We start from the raw sequence: 18,395 nt of genomic DNA, 5'->3' as shown, positions 1-18,395 counted from the left end.
TGCTCTTGTCTTCATTAACATATACAAAAATCATATGAGAAATTCCTTTTGAAGTACTTGAAGCCTTGTGTGCAGCAGGCAGTTGATGGTAAGTGCATAGTGTAGTGACTAGGAGTACTGAGATCAATGGATACTTTATTGATCCCAACAAGGGAAACTCAAGGATGTGATTAGGCCCCAGTGAGATTTGAACTCACGACCCCTGGTTTACAAGACCAGTGCTCTAACCCCTGAGCTATGGAGCCAGTGTGAGGTGGATTTCTGATGGACACCTCGTGCCAGAGGGGAGAGATTCAAACACATTGTTTCCAGGGTGAGAGGGATCAGCTAGAATCTTTCCTGCCCGCCTCAGAGTCCTGGAGACTACAGATCCTGGACAGACGGCAGATAGCAGCAAATCAACTTTTCAGCAGATGGGATGGTACTCTGCAGTCTGCTCTCGTTTTCAGCAGTGGCAGCAGCGTACCCGAAAGTATGATGAAAAACAGTTGAAAAATGTTACAGTATAGTATGTCGAAAAAAGTAAAATCAAGTAATAGAATAGTATGTCAAAAAAAGTACAAAAAAGTCATAGTATAGTATGTCGAAAAAGTACAAAAAAAAGTCATAGTATAGTATGTATCATCTTCTCAGCAGAGGAGATGGTACTCTGCTGTCTGCTCTTGTCTTCAGCAGTGGCAGCAGCGTACCAGACAGTTTGCTGAAAAACAGTTTAAAAAAAAGTCATAGTATAGTATGTCGAAAAAAGTCATAGTATAGTATGTTGACAAAAGTACAAAAAAGTCATAGTATATCCATCCATCCATCTTCGTCCGTTTATCCGGTGTCGGGTCGCAGGGGTAGCTGCTCCAGCAGAAAAAGAAGTCATAGTAAAGTATGTCGAAAAAAGTCAAAAGTCATAGTATAGTATGTCGATAAAAAATCATAGTATAGTATGTCGACAAAAGTCATAGTATAGTATGTCGAAAAAAAAGTCATAGAATAGTATGTCGACAAAACTTATAGTATAATATGTTGAAAAAAAAGTCATAGTATAGTATGTTGACAAAACTCATAGTATTGTATGTTGAAAAACAAGTCATAGTATAGTATGTCGACAAGAGTCATAGTATTGTATGTTGAAAAAAAAGTCATAGTATAGTGTGTCAAAAAAGTCATAGTATAGTGTGTCGAAAAAAGTCAGTTCTGATGGACACCTTGTGCCAGAGGGGAGAGATTCAAACATATTGTTTCCAGGGTGAGAGGGATCGGCTAGAATCTTTCCTGCCCGCCTCAGAGTCCTGGAGACTACAGATCCTGGAGAGATGGCAGATAGCAGCAAATCAACTTTTCAGCAGCTGGGATGGTACTCTGCAGTCTGCTCTCGTTTTCAGCAGTGGCAGCAGCGTACCCAAAAGTATGATGAAAAACAGTTGAAAAATGTTACAGTATAGTATGTCGAAAAAAGTCAAAACAAGTAATAGTATAGTATGTCAAAAAAGTACAAAAAAGCCATAGTACAGTATGTCCAAAAAAGTTACAGTAAAGTATGTCGAAAAAGTACAAAAAAAAAGTCATAGTATAGTATGTATCATCTTCTCAGCAGAGGAGATGGTACTCTGCTGTCTGCTCTTGTCTTCAGCAGTGGCAGCAGCGTACCAGACAGTTTGCTGAAAAACAGTTAAAAAAAAAGTCATAGTATAGTATGTCGAAAAAAAGTCATAATATATAGTATGTTGAAAAAAGTACAAAAAAGTCATAGTATATCCATCCATCCATCTTCGTCCGTTTATCCGTTGTCGGGTCGCAGGGGTAGCTGCTCCAGCAGAAAAAGAAGTCATAGTAAAGTATGTCGAAAAAAGTCAAAAGTCATAGTATAGTATGTCGATAAAAAATCATAGTATAGTATGTTGACAAAAGTCATAGTATAGTATGTCGAAAAAAAAGTCATAGAATAGTATGTCGACAAAACTTATAGTATAATATGTTGAAAAAAAAGTCATAGTATAGTATGTTGACAAAACTCATAGTATTGTATGTTGAAAAACAAGTCATAGTATAGTATGTCGACAAGAGTCATAGTATTGTATGTAGGAAAAAGTCATAGTATAGTATGTCGGAAAAAAATCATAGTATAGTATGTCGAAAAAAGTCAGTTCTGATGGACACCTTGTGCCAGAGGGGAGAGATTCAAACATATTGTTTCCAGGGTGAGAGGGATCGGCTAGAATCTTTCCTGCCCGCCTCAGAGTCCTGGAGACTACAGATCCTGGAGAGATGGCAGATAGCAAAAATCAACTTTTCAGCAGCTGGGATGGTACTCTGCAGTCTGCTCTCGTTTTCAGCAGTGGCAGCAAAAAATCATAGTAAAAGTATGATGAAAAACAGTTGAAAAATGTTACAGTATAGTATGTCGAAAAAAGTCAAAACAAGTAATAGTATAGTATGTCAAAAAAGTACAAAAAAGCCATAGTACAGTATGTCCAAAAAACGTTATAGTAAAGTATGTCGAAAAAGTACAAAAAAAAAGTCATAGTATAGTATGTATCATCTTCTCAGCAGAGGAGATGGTACTCTGCTGTCTGCTCTTGTCTTCAGCAGTGGCAGCAGCGTACCAGACAGTTTGCTGAAAAACAGTTAAAAAAAAAGTCATAGTATAGTATGTCGAAAAAAGTCATAATATAGTATGTTGAAAAAAGTACAAAAAAGTCATAGTATATCCATCCATCCATCTTCGTCCGTTTATCCGTTGTCGGGTCGCAGGGGTAGCTGCTCCAGCAGAAAAAGAAGTCATAGTAAAGTCAGCAGATGGGATGGTACTCTGCAGTCTGCTCTCGTCTTCAGCAGTGGCAGCAGCGTACCCGAAAGTATGATGAAAAACAGTTGAAAAATGTTACAGTATAGTATGTCGAAAAAAGTCAAAACAAGTAATAGTATAGTATGTCAAAAAAAGTACAAAAAAGTCATAGTATAGTATGTCCAAAAAAGTACAAAAAAGTCATAGTATAGTATGTCCAAAAAAATCATAGTAAAGTATGTCGAAAAAGTACAAAAAAAAGTCATAGTATAGTATGTATCATCTTCTCAGCAGAGGAGATGGTACTCTGCTGTCTGCTCTTGTCTTCAGCAGTGGCAGCAGCGTACCAGACAGTTTGCTGAAAAACACTTTAAAAAAAAAAAAGTAGTATAGTATGTCGAAAAAAAGTCATAGTATAGTATGTTGAAAAAGTACAAAAAGTCATAGTATATCCATCCATCTTCGTCCGTTTATCCGTGTCGGGTCGCAGGGGTAGCTGCTCCAGCAGAAAAAGAAGTCATAGTAAAGTATGTCAAAAAAAGTCAAAAGTCATAGTATAGTATGTCGAGAAAAAAGTCATAGTATAGTATGTAGGAAAAAGTCATAGTATAGTATGTCGGAAAAAAAATCATAGTATAGTATGTCGATAAAAAATCATAGTATAGTATGTCGACAAAAAAGTAGTATATGTGTGTCGAAAACAGTACAAAAAAATCATAGTATAGTATATAGAAAAAGTACCAAAAAAAGGCATATAGTATGTATCAACTTCTCAGCAGAGGGGATGGTACTGTGCAGTCTGCTCTTGTCTTCATTAACATATACAAAAACATCATATGAGAAATTCCTTTTGAAGTACTTGAAGCCTTGTGTGCAACAGGCAGGTGATGGTAAGTGCATAGTGTAGTGATTAGGAGTACAGAGATCAATGGATACTTTATTGATCCCAACAAGGGAAACTCGAGGATGTGATTAGGCCCCAGTGAGATTTGAACTCACGACCCCTGGTTTACAAGACCAGTGCTCTAACCCCTGAGCTATGGAGCCAGTGTGAGGTGGATTTCTGATGGACACCTCGTGCCAGAGGGGAGAGATTCAAACACATTGTTTCCAGGGTGAGAGGGATCAGCTAGAATCTTTCCTGCCCGCCTCAGAGTCCTGGAGACTACAGATCCTGGACAGACGGCAGATAGCAGCAAATCAACTTTTCAGCAGATGGGATGGTACTCTGCAGTCTGCTCTCGTTTTCAGCAGTGGCAGCAGCGTACCAGACAGTTTGCTGAAAAACACTTTAAAAAAAGTCATAGTATGTATAAAAAGTCGAAAAAAAGTCATAGTATAGTCAGTCAAAAAAGTACAAAAAGTCATTAGTATGTCCAAAAAAAAGTCATCAGAGTCCTGGAAACTACAGATCCTGGACAGACGGCAGATATAGTAAATCATCTTTTCAGCAGAGGAGATGGTACTCTGCTGTCTGCTCTTGTCTTCAGCAGTGGCAGCAGCGTACCAGACAGTTTGCTGAAAAGTTTAAAAAAAAAAAGTCATAGTATAGTATGTCGAAAAAAGTCATAGTATAGTATGTTGAAAAAAGTACAAAAAAGTCATAGTATATCCATCCATCTTCGTCCGTTTATCCGTGTCGGGTCGCAGGGGTAGCTGCTCCAGCAGAAAAAGAAGTCATAGTAAAGTATGTCAAAAAAAAGTCAAAAGTCATAGTATAGTATGTCGAGAAAAAAGTCATAGTATAGTATGTAGGAAAAAGTCATAGTATAGTATGTCGGAAAAAAATCATAGTATAGTATGTCGATAAAAAATCATAGTATAGTATGTCGACAAAAGTCATAGTATAGTGTGTCGAAAACAGTACAAAAAAATCATAGTATAGTATATAGAAAAAGTACCAAAAAAAGGCATATAGTATGTATCAACTTCTCAGCAGAGGGGATGGTACTGTGTAGTCTGCTCTTGTCTTCATTAACATATACAAAAACATCATATGAGAAATTCCTTTTGAAGTACTTGAAGCCTTGTGTGCAACAGGCAGGTGATGGTAAGTGCATAGTGTAGTGACTAGGAGTACAGAGATCAATGGATACTTTATTGATCCCAACAAGGGAAACTCAAGGATGTGATGAGGCCCCAGTGAGATTTGAACTCACGACCCCAGGTTTACAAGACCAGTGCTCTAACCCCTGAGCTATGGAGCCAGTGTGAGGTGGATTTCTGATGGACACCTCGTGCCAGAGGGGAGAGATTCAAACATATTGTTTCCAGGGTGAGAGGGATCGGCTAGAATCTTTCCTGCCCGCCTCAGAGTCCTGGAGACTACAGATCCTGGAGAGACGGCAGATAGCAGCAAATCAACTTTTCAGCAGATGGGATGGTACTCTGCAGTCTGCTCTCGTTTTCAGCAGTGGCAGCAGCGTACCCGAAAGTATGATGAAAAACAGTTGAAAAATGTTACAGTATAGTATGTCGAAAAAAGTAAAATCAAGTAATAGTATAGTATGTCAAAAAAAGTACAAAAAAGTCATAGTATAGTATGTCCAAAAAAATCATAGTAAAGTATGTCGAAAAAGTACAAAAAAAAGTCATAGTATAGTATGTATCATCTTCTCAGCAGAGGAGATGGTACTCTGTTGTCTGCTCTTGTCTTCAGCAGTGGCAGCAGCGTACCAGACAGTATGATGAAAAACAGTTGAAAAATGTTACAGTATAGTATGTCGAAAAAAGTCAAAACAAGTCATAGTATAGTATGTCAAAAAAAGTACAAAAAAGTCATAGTATAGTATGTCCAAAAAAGTACAAAAAAGTCATAGTATAGTATGTCCAAAAAAATCATAGTAAAGTATGTCGAAAAAGTACAAAAAAAAGTCATAGTATAGTATGTATCATCTTCTCAGCAGAGGAGATGGTACTCTGCTGTCTGCTCTTGTCTTCAGCAGTGGCAGCAGCGTACCAGACAGTTTGCTGAAAAACACTTTAAAAAAAAAACATAGTATAGTATGTCGAAAAAAAGTCATAGTATAGTATGTTGAAAAAAGTACAAAAAAGTCATAGTATATCCATCCATCTTCGTCCGTTTATCCGGTGTCGGGTCGCAGGGGTAGCTGCTCCAGCAGAAAAAGAAGTCATAGTAAAGTATGTCAAAAAAAGTCAAAAGTCATAGTATAGTATGTCGAGAAAAAAGTCATAGTATAGTATGTAGGAAAAAGTCATAGTATAGTATGTCGGTAAAAAATCATAGTATAGTATGTCGATAAAAAATCATAGTATAGTATGTCGAGAAAAAGTCATAGTATAGTGTGTCGAAAACAGTACAAAAAAATCATAGTATAGTATATAGAAAAAGTACCAAAAAAAGGCATATAGTATGTATCAACTTCTCAGCAGAGGGGATGGTACTGTGCAGTCTGCTCTTGTCTTCATTAACATATACAAAAATCATATGAGAAATTCCTTTTGAAGTACTTGAAGCCTTGTGTGCAACAGGCAGTTGATGGTAAGTGCATAGTGTAGTGATTAGGAGTACTGAGATCAATGGATACTTTATTGATCCCAACAAGGGAAACTCAAGGATGTGATTAGGCCCCAGTGAGATTTGAACTCACGACCCCTGGTTTACAAGACCAGTGCTCTAACCCCTGAGCTATGGAGCCAGTGTGAGGTGGATTTCTGATGGACACCTCGTGCCAGAGGGGAGAGATTCAAACACATTGTTTCCAGGGTGAGAGGGATCAGCTAGAATCTTTCCTGCCCGCCTCAGAGTCCTGGAGACTACAGATCCTGGACAGACGGCAGATAGCAGCAAATCAACTTTTCAGCAGATGGGATGGTACTCTGCAGTCTGCTCTCGTTTTCAGCAGTGGCAGCAGCGTGCCGAAAGTATGATGAAAAAAAACAGTTGAAAAATGTTACAGTATAGTATGTCGAAAAAAAAAGTAAAATCAAGTAATAGAATAGTATGTCAAAAAAAGTACAAAAAAGTCATAGTATAGTATGTCCAAAAAAATCATAGTAAAGTATGTCGAAAAAGTACAAAAAAAAGTCATAGTATAGTATGTATCATCTTCTCAGCAGAGGAGATGGTACTCTGCTGTCTGCTCTTGTCTTCAGCAGTGGCAGCAGCGTACCAGACAGTTTGCTGAAAAACAGTTTAAAAAAAAAAAAAGTCATAGTATAGTATGTCGAAAAAGTCATAGTATAGTATGTTGAAAAAAGTACAAAAAAAAGTCATAGTATATCCATCCATCCATCTTCGTCCGTTTATCCGTGTCGGGTCGCAGGGTAGCTGCTCCAGCAGAAAAAGAAGTCATAGTAAAGTATGTCGAAAAAAGTCAAAAGTCATAGTATAGTATGTCGAAAAAAATCAAAGTATAGTAAAGTATGTCGAAAAAAAAAAAGTCATAGAATAGTATGTCGACAAAACTATAGTATAATATGTTGAAAAAAAAAGTCATAGTATAGTATGTTGACAAAACTCATAGTATTGTATGTTGAAAAAAAGTCATAGTATAGTATGTATCATAGTATTGTATGTGGGAAAAAGTCATAGTATAGTAAAAAAAATCATAGTATAGTATGTATAAAAATCATAGTATAGTATGTCGATAAAAATCATAGTATAGTAGTATAGTGTGTCGAAAACAGTACAAAAAAAAATCATAGTATAGTATATAGAAAAAGTACCAAAAAAAAAAGGCATATAGTATGTATCAACTTCTCAGCAGAGGGGATGGTACTGTGCAGTCTGCTCTTGTCTTCATTAACATATACAAAAACATCATATGAGAAATTCCTTTTGAAGTACTTGAAGCCTTGTGTGCAACAGGCAGGTGATGGTAAGTGCATAGTGTAGTGATTAGGAGTACAGAGATCAATGGATACTTTATTGATCCCAACAAGGGAAACTCGAGGATGTGATTAGGCCCCAGTGAGATTTGAACTCACGACCCCTGGTTTACAAGACCAGTGCTCTAACCCCTGAGCTATGGAGCCAGTGTGAGGTGGATTTCTGATGGACACCTCGTGCCAGAGGGGAGAGATTCAAACACATTGTTTCCAGGGTGAGAGGGATCAGCTAGAATCTTTCCTGCCCGCCTCAGAGTCCTGGAGACTACAGATCCTGGACAGACGGCAGATAGCAGCAAATCAACTTTTCAGCAGATGGGATGGTACTCTGCAGTCTGCTCTCGTTTTCAGCAGTGGCAGCAGCGTACCCGAAAGTATGATGAAAAACACTTTAAAAATGTTACAGTATAGTATGTCGAAAAAAGTAAAATCAAGTAATAGAATAGTATGTTAAAAAAAGTACAAAAAAGTCATAGTATAGTATGTCCAAAAAAATCATAGTAAAGTATGTCGAAAAAGTACAAAAAAAAGTCATAGTATAGTATGTATCATCTTCTCAGCAGAGGAGATGGTACTCTGCTGTCTGCTCTTGTCTTCAGCAGTGGCAGCAGCGTACCAGACAGTTTGCTGAAAAACAGTTTAAAAAAAAAATAGTATAGTATGTCGAAAAAAAAAACATAGTATAGTATGTTGACAAAAGTACAAAAAAGTCATAGTATATCCATCCATCCATCTTCGTCCGTTTATCCGGTGTCGGGTCGCAGGGGTAGCTGCTCCAGCAGAAAAAGAAGTCATAGTAAAGTATGTCATAAAAAAGTCAAAAGTCATAGTATAGTATGTCGATAAAAATCATAGTATAGTATGTCGACAAAAAGTCATAGTATAGTATGTCGAAAAAAAGTCATAGAATAGTATGTCATAGTAAAACTTATAGTATAATATGTTGAAAAAAGGATATGGTAGTATGTTGACAAAACTCATAGTATTGTATGTTGAAAAAAAAGTCATAGTATAGTATGTCGACAAGTTCATAGTAAAAACAGTTGAAAAAAAAAAAAGTCATAGTATAGTGTCAAAAAAGTCATAGTATAGTATGTTGAAAAAAAGTCAAAAAGTCTGATGGACACCCATCCAGAGGGGATCTTCAAACATATTTTTCCAGGGTGAGAGGGATCGGCTAGAATCTTTCCTGCCCGCCTCAGAGTCCTGGAGACTACAGATCCTGGAGAGATGGCAGATAGCAGCAAATCAACTTTTCAGCAGCTGGGATGGTACTCTGCAGTCTGCTCTCGTTTTCAGCAGTGGCAGCAGCGTACCCAAAAGTATGATGAAAAACAGTTGAAAAATGTTACAGTATAGTATGTCGAAAAAAGTCAAAACAAGTAATAGTATAGTATGTCAAAAAAGTACAAAAAAGTCATAGTATAGTATGTCCAAAAAGTTATATAGTAAAGTATGTCCAAAAAAATCATAGTAAAGTATGTCAAAAAAAACAAAAAAAAAAAAGTCATAGTATAGTATGTATCATCTTCTCAGCAGAGGAGATGGTACTCTGCTGTCTGCTCTTGTCTTCAGCAGTGGCAGCAGCGTACCAGACAGTTTGCTGAAAAACAGTTTAAAAAAAAGTCATAGTATAGTATGTCGAAAAAAGTCATAATATAGTATGTTGAAAAAAAGTACAAAAAGTCATAGTATATCCATCCATCCATCTTCGTCCGCTTATCCGTTGTCGGGTCACAGGGGTAGCTGCTCCAGCAGAAAAAGAAGTCATAGTAAAGTATGTCAAAAAAGTCAAAAGTCATAGTATAGTATGTCGAGAAAAAATCATAGTATAGTATGTAGGAAAAAGTCATAGTATAGTATGTCGGAAAAAAAAAGTCATAGAATAGTATGTCGATAAAAAATAGTATAATAATATGTTGAAAAAAAAAGTCATAGTATAGTATGTTGAAAAACATAGTATTGTAAAAAACAAGTCATAGTATAGTATATAGAAAAGTCATAGTAAAAAAAAAAGTCATATATAGTGTGTAAAGTCATAACTAGTCAGCAGAAAAAAGGATGGACACCTTGTGCAGTTCAAACATATTGTTTCATTAAGGGATATACAAAAACATCATATGAGAAATTCCTTTTGAATGGCAGATTGAAGCCTTCAACTTTTCAACAGGCAGGCGTATGGTAAGCTGCATTTTCAGTGATTAGCGAGTACAAAAGATGATGAAAAAAACAGTTGAAAAAAATCCCAATAATGTCGAAAAAAGTCAAAACAAGGAATAGTATTAGTATGTCAAAAAAGTGAAAAAAGCTCACAACCCCAAAAACGGTTTACAAGACCAGTATAGTATGTATCATCTTCTCAACCCCTGAGCTATGGAGCCAGTCTGAGGTTGTCTTCAGCAGTGGACATGTCGTACCAGACAGTTTGGAAAAACAGTTAAAAAAAAACATTGTTTAGGGTGTGAAAAAGGATCAATATAGTATGTTGAAAAAAAAGTTTTCCAGTCATAGTATATCCATCCATCCATCTTCGACTTTATCAGATCCTGGACAGACGGCAGATAGCAGAAAATCAAGTCATAGTAAAGTCAGCAGATGGGATGGTACTCTGCAGTCTGCTCTCGCCTTCAGCAGTGGCAGCAGCGTACCCGAAAGTATGATGAAAAACAGTTGAAAAATGTTACAGTATAGTATGTCGAAAAAGTCAAAATAATAGTATAGTATGTCAAAAAAAATTAGTATAGTATGTCCAAAAAGTACAAAAAAGTCATAGTATAGTATGTCCAAAAAAATCATAGTAAAGTATGTCCAAAAAGTACAAAAAAAAAGTCATAGTATAGTATGTATCATCTTCTCAGCAGAGGAGATGGTACTCTGTTGTCTGCTCTTGTCTTCAGCAGTGGCAGCAGCGTACCAGACAGTTTGCTGAAAAACACTTTAAAAAAAAAAAGTCATAGTATAGTATGTCGAAAAAAAGTCATAGTATAGTATTTGAAAAAGTAAAAAAGTCATAGTATATCCATCCATCTTCGTCCGTTTATCCGTGTCGGGTCGCAGGGGTAGCTGCTCCAGCAGAAAAAGAAGTCATAGTAAAGTATGTCAAAAAAGTCAAAAGTCATAGTATAGTATGTCGAGAAAAAAAAAGTCATAGTATAGTATGTAGGAAAAAGTCATAGTATAGTATGTCGGAAAAAAAATCATAGTATAGTATGTCGATAAAAATCATAGTATAGTATGTCGACAAAAAAGTCATAGTATAGTGTGTCGAAAACAGTACAAAAAAAATCATAGTATAGTATATAGAAAAAGTACCAAAAAAAAGGCATATAGTATGTATCAACTTCTCAGCAGAGGGGATGGTACTGTGCAGTCTGCTCTTGTCTTCATTAACATATACAAAAACATCATATGAGAAATTCCTTTTGAAGTACTTGAAGCCTTGTCTGCAACAGGCAGGTGATGGTAAGTGCATAGTGTAGTGATTAGGAGTACAGAGATCAATGGATACTTTATTGATCCCAACAAGGGAAACTCAAGGATGTGATTAGGCCCCAGTGAGATTTGAACTCACGACCCCTGGTTTACAAGACCAGTGCTCTAACCCCTGAGCTATGGAGCCAGTGTGAGGTGGATTTCTGATGGACACCTCGTGCCAGAGGGGAGAGATTCAAACACATTGTTTCCAGGGTGAGAGGGATCAGCTAGAATCTTTCCTGCCCGCCTCAGAGTCCTGGAGACTACAGATCCTGGACAGACGGCAGATAGCAGCAAATCAACTTTTCAGCAGATGGGATGGTACTCTGCAGTCTGCTCTCGTTTTCAGCAGTGGCAGCAGCGTACCCGAAAGTATGATGAAAAACAGTTGAAAAATGTTACAGTATAGTATGTCGAAAAAAGTCAAAACAAGTAATAGTATAGTATGTCAAAAAAAGTACAAAAAAGTCATAGTATAGTATGTCCAAAAAAGTACAAAAAAGTCATAGTATAGTATGTCCAAAAAAATCATAGTAAAGTATGTCGAAAAAGTACAAAAAAAAGTCATAGTATAGTATGTATCATCTTCTCAGCAGAGGAGATGGTACTCTGCTGTCTGCTCTTGTCTTCAGCAGTGGCAGCAGCGTACCAGACAGTTTGCTGAAAAACACTTTAAAAAAAAGTCATAGTATAGTATGTCGAAAAAAGTCATAGTATAGTATGTTGAAAAAGTACAAAAAGTCATAGTATATCCATCCATCTTCGTCCGTTTATCCGGTGTCGGGTCGCAGGGGTAGCTGCTCCAGCAGAAAAAGAAGTCATAGTAAAGTATGTCAAAAAAAGTCAAAAGTCATAGTATAGTATGTCGAGAAAAAAGTCATAGTATAGTATGTAGGAAAAAGTCATAGTATAGTATGTCGGAAAAAAATCATAGTATAGTATGTCGATAAAAAATCATAGTATAGTATGTCGAGAAAAAGTCATAGTATAGTGTGTCGAAAACAGTACAAAAAAATCATAGTATAGTATATAGAAAAAGTACCAAAAAAAGGCATATAGTATGTATCAACTTCTCAGCAGAGGGGATGGTACTGTGCAGTCTGCTCTTGTCTTCATTAACATATACAAAAACATCATATGAGAAATTCCTTTTGAAGTACTTGAAGCCTTGTGTGCAACAGGCAGGTGATGATAAGTGCATAGTGTAGTGATTAGGAGTACAGAGATCAATGGATACTTTATTGATCCCAACAAGGGAAACTCGAGGATGTGATTAGGCCCCAGTGAGATTTGAACTCACAACCCCTGGTTTACAAGAACAGTGCTCTAACCCCTGAGCTATGGAGCCAGTGTGAGGTGGATTTCTGATGGACACCTCGTGCCAGAGGGGAGAGATTCAAACACATTGTTTCCAGGGTGAGAGGGATCAGCTAGAATCTTTCCTGCCCGCCTCAGAGTCCTGGAGACTACAGATCCTGGACAGACGGCAGATAGCAGCAAATCAACTTTTCAGCAGATGGGATGGTACTCTGCAGTCTGCTCTCGTTTTCAGCAGTGGCAGCAGCGTACCCGAAAGTATGATGAAAAACAGTTGAAAAATGTTACAGTATAGTATGTCGAAAAAAGTAAAATCAAGTAATAGTTTAGTATGTCAAAAAAAGTACAAAAAAGTCATAGTATAGTATGTCCAAAAAAATCATAGTAAAGTATGTCCAAAAAGTACAAAAAAAAGTCATAGTATAGTATGTATCATCTTCTCAGCAGAGGAGATGGTACTCTGTTGTCTGCTCTTGTCTTCAGCAGTGGCAGCAGCGTACCAGACAGTATGCTGAAAAACACTTTAAAAAAAAGTCATAGTATAGTATGTTGAAAAAAGTACAAAAAAGTCATAGTATATCCATCCATCTTCGTCCGTTTATCCGGTGTCGGGTCGCAGGGGTAGCTGCTCCAGCAGAAAAAGAAGTCATAGTAAAGTATGTCGAAAAAAGTCAAAAGTCATAGTATAGTATGTCGAGAAAAAATTCATAGTATAGTATGTAGGAAAAAGTCATAGTATAGTATGTCGGAAAAAAATCATAGTATAGTATGTCGATAAAAAATCATAGTATAGTATGTCGACAAAAAGTCATAGTATAGTGTGTCGAAAACAGTACAAAAAAATCATAGTATAGTATATAGAAAAAGTACCAAAAAAAGGCATATAGTATGTATCAACTTCTCAGCAGAGGGGATGGTACTGTGCAGTCTGCTCTTGTCTTCATTAACATATACAAAAACATCATATGAGAAATTCCTTTTGAAGTACTTGAAGCCTTGTGTGCAACAGGCAGTTGATGGTAAGTGCATAGTGTAGTGACTAGGAGTACTGAGATCAATGGATACTTTATTGATCCCAACAAGGGAAACTCAAGGATGTGATTAGGCCCCAGTGAGATTTGAACTCACGACCCCTGGTTTACAAGACCAGTGCTCTAACCCCTGAGCTATGGAGCCAGTATGAGGTGGATTTCTGATGGACACCTCGTGCCAGAGGGGAGAGATTCAAACACATTGTTTCCAGGGTGAGAGGGATCAGCTAGAATCTTTCCTGCCCACCTCAGAGTCCTGGAGACTACAGATCCTGGACAGACGGCAGATAGCAGCATATCAACTTTTCAGCAGATGGGATGGTACTCTGCAGTCTGCTCTCGTTTTCAGCAGTGGCAGCAGCGTACCCGAAAGTATGATGAAAAACAGTTGAAAAATGTTACAGTATAGTATGTCGAAAAAAGTAAAATCAAGTAATAGAATAGTATGTCAAAAAAAGTACAAAAAAGTCATAGTATAGTATGTCCAAAAAAATCATAGTAAAGTATGTCGAAAAAAAGTACAAAAAAAAAAAAAGTCATAGTATAGTATGTATCATCTTCTCAGCAGAGGAGATGGTACTCTGCTGTCTGCTCTTGTCTTCAGCAGTGGCAGCAGCGTACCAGACAGTTTGCTGAAAAACAGTTTAAAAAAAAGTCATAGTATAGTATGTCGAAAAAAGTCATAGTATAGTATGTTGACAAAAGTACAAAAAAGTCATAGTATATCCATCCATCCATCTTCGTCCGTTTATCCGGTGTCGGGTCGCAGGGGTAGCTGCTCCAGCAGAAAAAGAAGTCATAGTAAAGTATGTCGAAAAAAGTCAAAAGTCATAGTATAGTATGTCGATAAAAAATCATAGTATAGTATGTCGAAAAAAAATCATAGTATAGTATGTCGAAAAAAAAGTCATAGAATAGTATGTCGACAAAACTTATAGTATAATATGTTGAAAAAAAAAGTCATAGTATAGTATGTTGACAAAACTCATAGTATTGTATGTTGAAAAACAAGTCATAGTATAGTATGTCGACAAGAGTCATAGTATTGTATGTTGAAAAAAAAGTCATAGTATAGTGTGTCAAAAAAGTCATAGTATAGTGTGTCGAAAAAAGTCAGTTCTGATGGACACCTTGTGCCAGAGGGGAGAGATTCAAACATATTGTTTCCAGGGTGAGAGGGATCGGCTAGAATCTTTCCTGCCCGCCTCAGAGTCCTGGAGACTACAGATCCTGGAGAGATGGCAGATAGCAGCAAATCAACTTTTCAGAAGCTGGGATGGTACTCTGCAGTCTGCTCTCGTTTTCAGCAGTGGCAGCAGCGTACCCAAAAGTATGATGAAAAACAGTTGAAAAATGTTACAGTATAGTATGTCGAAAAAAGTCAAAACAAGTAATAGTATAGTATGTCAAAAAAGTACAAAAAAGCCATAGTACAGTATGTCCAAAAACGTTATAGTAAAGTATGTCGAAAAAGTACAAAAAAAAAGTCATAGTATAGTATGTATCATCTTCTCAGCAGAGGAGATGGTACTCTGCTGTCTGCTCTTGTCTTCAGCAGTGGCAGCAGCGTACCAGACAGTTTGCTGAAAAACAGTTAAAAAAAAAGTCATAGTATAGTATGTCGAAAAAAGTCATAATATAGTATGTTGAAAAAAGTACAAAAAAGTCATAGTATATCCATCCATCCATCTTCGTCCGTTTATCCGTTGTCGGGTCGCAGGGGTAGCTGCTCCAGCAGAAAAAGAAGTCATAGTAAAGTATGTCGAAAAAAGTCAAAAGTCATAGTATAGTATGTCGATAAAAAATCATAGTATAGTATGTCGACAAAAGTCATAGTATAGTATGTCGAAAAAAAAGTCATAGAATAGTATGTCGACAAAACTTATAGTATAATATGTTGAAAAAAAAGTCATAGTATAGTATGTTGACAAAACTCATAGTATTGTATGTTGAAAAACAAGTCATAGTATAGTATGTCGACAAGAGTCATAGTATTGTATGTTGAAAAAAAAGTCATAGTATAGTGTGTCAAAAAAGTCATAGTATAGTGTGTCGAAAAAAGTCAGTTCTGATGGACACCTTGTGCCAGAGGGGAGAGATTCAAACATATTGTTTCCAGGGTGAGAGGGATCGGCTAGAATCTTTCCTGCCCGCCTCAGAGTCCTGGAGACTACAGATCCTGGAGAGATGGCAGATAGCAGCAAATCAACTTCTCAGCAGCTGGGATGGTACTCTGCAGTCTGCTCTCGTTTTCAGCAGTGGCAGCAGCGTACCCAAAAGTATGATGAAAAACAGTTGAAAAATGTTACAGTATAGTATGTCGAAAAAAGTCAAAACAAGTAATAGTATAGTATGTCAAAAAAGTACAAAAAAGCCATAGTACAGTATGTCCAAAAAACGTTATAGTAAAGTATGTCGAAAAAGTACAAAAAAAAAGTCATAGTATAGTATGTATCATCTTCTCAGCAGAGGAGATGGTACTCTGCTGTCTGCTCTTGTCTTCAGCAGTGGCAGCAGCGTACCAGACAGTTTGCTGAAAAACAGTTAAAAAAAAAGTCATAGTATAGTATGTCGAAAAAAGTCATAATATAGTATGTTGAAAAAAGTACAAAAAAGTCATAGTATATCCATCCATCCATCTTCGTCCGTTTATCCGTTGTCGGGTCGCAGGGGTAGCTGCTCCAGCAGAAAAAGAAGTCATAGTAAAGTCAGCAGATGGGATGGTACTCTGCAGTCTGCTCTCGTCTTCAGCAGTGGCAGCAGCGTACCCGAAAGTATGATGAAAAACAGTTGAAAAATGTTACAGTATAGTATGTCGAAAAAAGTCAAAACAAGTAATAGTATAGTATGTCAAAAAAAGTACAAAAAAGTCATAGTATAGTATGTCCAAAAAAGTACAAAAAAGTCATAGTATAGTATGTCCAAAAAAATCATAGTAAAGTATGTCGAAAAAGTACAAAAAAAAGTCATAGTATAGTATGTATCATCTTCTCAGCAGAGGAGATGGTACTCTGCTGTCTGCTCTTGTCTTCAGCAGTGGCAGCAGCGTACCAGACAGTTTGCTGAAAAACACTTTAAAAAAAAGTCATAGTATAGTATGTCGAAAAAAGTCATAGTATAGTATGTTGAAAAAAGTACAAAAAAGTCATAGTATATCCATCCATCTTCGTCCGTTTATCCGGTGTCGGGTCGCAGGGGTAGCTGCTCCAGCAGAAAAAGAAGTCATAGTAAAGTATGTCAAAAAAAGTCAAAAGTCATAGTATAGTATGTCGAGAAAAAAGTCATAGTATAGTATGTAGGAAAAAGTCATAGTATAGTATGTCGGAAAAAAATCATAGTATAGTATGTCGATAAAAAATCATAGTATAGTATGTCGACAAAAGTCATAGTATAGTGTGTCGAAAACAGTACAAAAAAATCATAGTATAGTATATAGAAAAAGTACCAAAAAAAGGCATATAGTATGTATCAACTTCTCAGCAGAGGGGATGGTACTGTGCAGTCTGCTCTTGTCTTCATTAACATATACAAAAACATCATATGAGAAATTCCTTTTGAAGTACTTGAAGCCTTGTGTGCAACAGGCAGGTGATGGTAAGTGCATAGTGTAGTGATTAGGAGTACAGAGATCAATGGATACTTTATTGATCCCAACAAGGGAAACTCGAGGATGTGATTAGGCCCCAGTGAGATTTGAACTCACGACCCCTGGTTTACAAGACCAGTGCTCTAACCCCTGAGCTATGGAGCCAGTGTGAGGTGGATTTCTGATGGACACCTCGTGCCAGAGGGGAGAGATTCAAACACATTGTTTCCAGGGTGAGAGGGATCAGCTAGAATCTTTCCTGCCCGCCTCAGAGTCCTGGAGACTACAGATCCTGGACAGACGGCAGATAGCAGCAAATCAACTTTTCAGCAGATGGGATGGTACTCTGCAGTCTGCTCTCGTTTTCAGCAGTGGCAGCAGCGTACCCGAAAGTATGATGAAAAACAGTTGAAAAATGTTACAGTATAGTATGTCGAAAAAAGTCAAAACAAGTAATAGTATAGTATGTCAAAAAAAAAAAACAAAAAAAAGTCATAGTATAGTATGTCCAAAAAGTACAAAAAAAAGTCATAGTATAGTATGTCCAAAAAAATCATAGTAAAGTATGTCGAAAAAGTACAAAAAAAAGTCATAGTATAGTATGTATCATCTTCTCAGCAGAGGAGATGGTACTCTGCTGTCTGCTCTTGTCTTCAGCAGTGGCAGCAGCGTACCAGACAGTTTGCTGAAAAACACTTTTAAAAAAAAGTCATAGTATAGTATGTCGAAAAAAGTCATAGTATAGTATGTTGAAAAAAGTACAAAAAAGTCATAGTATATCCATCCATCTTCGTCCGTTTATCCGGTGTTGGGTCGCAGGGGTAGCTGCTCCAGCAGAAAAAGAAGTCATAGTAAAGTATGTCAAAAAAAGTCAAAAGTCATAGTATAGTATGTCGAGAAAAAAGTCATAGTATAGTATGTAGAAAAAAGTCATAGTATAGTATGTCGGAAAAAAATCATAGTATAGTATGTCGATAAAAAATCATAGTATAGTATGTCGACAAAAGTCATAGTATAGTGTGTCGAAAACAGTACAAAAAAATCATAGTATAGTATATAGAAAAAGTACCAAAAAAAAGGCATATAGTATGTATCAACTTCTCAGCAGAGGGGATGGTACTGTGCAGTCTGCTCTTGTCTTCATTAACATATACAAAAACATCATATGAGAAATTCCTTTTGAAGTACTTGAAGCCTTGTGTGCAACAGGCAGGTGATGGTAAGTGCATAGTGTAGTGATTAGGAGTACAGAGATCAATGGATACTTTATTGATCCCAACAAGGGAAACTCGAGGATGTGATTAGGCCCCAGTGAGATTTGAACTCACGACCCCTGGTTTACAAGACCAGTGCTCTAACC

The 18,395-nt window shown here is 37.0% G+C and overlaps 1 protein-coding gene and 10 non-coding genes across 11 annotated transcripts in view; all 11 read right to left on the bottom strand.

Moving 5' to 3' along the window:
• The window catches only part of tymp (thymidine phosphorylase), a 58,455-nt gene that overhangs the window by 24,236 nt on the left and 15,824 nt on the right, over positions 1-18,395 (bottom strand). The gene's annotated exons all lie outside the window — the stretch shown is intronic.
• On the bottom strand, positions 173-245 carry trnat-ugu (transfer RNA threonine (anticodon UGU)). The gene has a single exon. It is a non-coding gene; the product is annotated as a tRNA-Thr (tRNA).
• trnat-ugu (transfer RNA threonine (anticodon UGU)) lies at positions 3,751-3,823 on the bottom strand. Its single transcript has one exon. It is a non-coding gene; the product is annotated as a tRNA-Thr (tRNA).
• On the bottom strand, positions 4,911-4,983 carry trnat-ugu (transfer RNA threonine (anticodon UGU)). The gene has a single exon. It is a non-coding gene; the product is annotated as a tRNA-Thr (tRNA).
• On the bottom strand, positions 6,363-6,435 carry trnat-ugu (transfer RNA threonine (anticodon UGU)). The gene has a single exon. It is a non-coding gene; the product is annotated as a tRNA-Thr (tRNA).
• Positions 7,702-7,774, bottom strand: trnat-ugu (transfer RNA threonine (anticodon UGU)). Its single transcript has one exon. It is a non-coding gene; the product is annotated as a tRNA-Thr (tRNA).
• Positions 11,174-11,246, bottom strand: trnat-ugu (transfer RNA threonine (anticodon UGU)). Its single transcript has one exon. It is a non-coding gene; the product is annotated as a tRNA-Thr (tRNA).
• Positions 12,377-12,449, bottom strand: trnat-ugu (transfer RNA threonine (anticodon UGU)). Its single transcript has one exon. It is a non-coding gene; the product is annotated as a tRNA-Thr (tRNA).
• On the bottom strand, positions 13,522-13,594 carry trnat-ugu (transfer RNA threonine (anticodon UGU)). Its single transcript has one exon. It is a non-coding gene; the product is annotated as a tRNA-Thr (tRNA).
• Positions 17,128-17,200, bottom strand: trnat-ugu (transfer RNA threonine (anticodon UGU)). Its single transcript has one exon. It is a non-coding gene; the product is annotated as a tRNA-Thr (tRNA).
• The window catches only part of trnat-ugu (transfer RNA threonine (anticodon UGU)), a 73-nt gene continuing 16 nt past the window's right edge, over positions 18,339-18,395 (bottom strand). The window contains exon 1 of the tRNA in view: positions 18,339-18,395. This exon is cut by the window's right edge and continues 16 nt beyond it. This is a non-coding gene — a tRNA (tRNA-Thr).

The sequence above is a fragment of the Perca flavescens genome, chromosome 23 (genome assembly GCF_004354835.1).
Source record: "Perca flavescens isolate YP-PL-M2 chromosome 23, PFLA_1.0, whole genome shotgun sequence".
NCBI lineage: Eukaryota > Metazoa > Chordata > Actinopteri > Perciformes > Percidae > Perca > Perca flavescens.
This window is presented reverse-complemented; position numbering and strand designations above follow the sequence as displayed.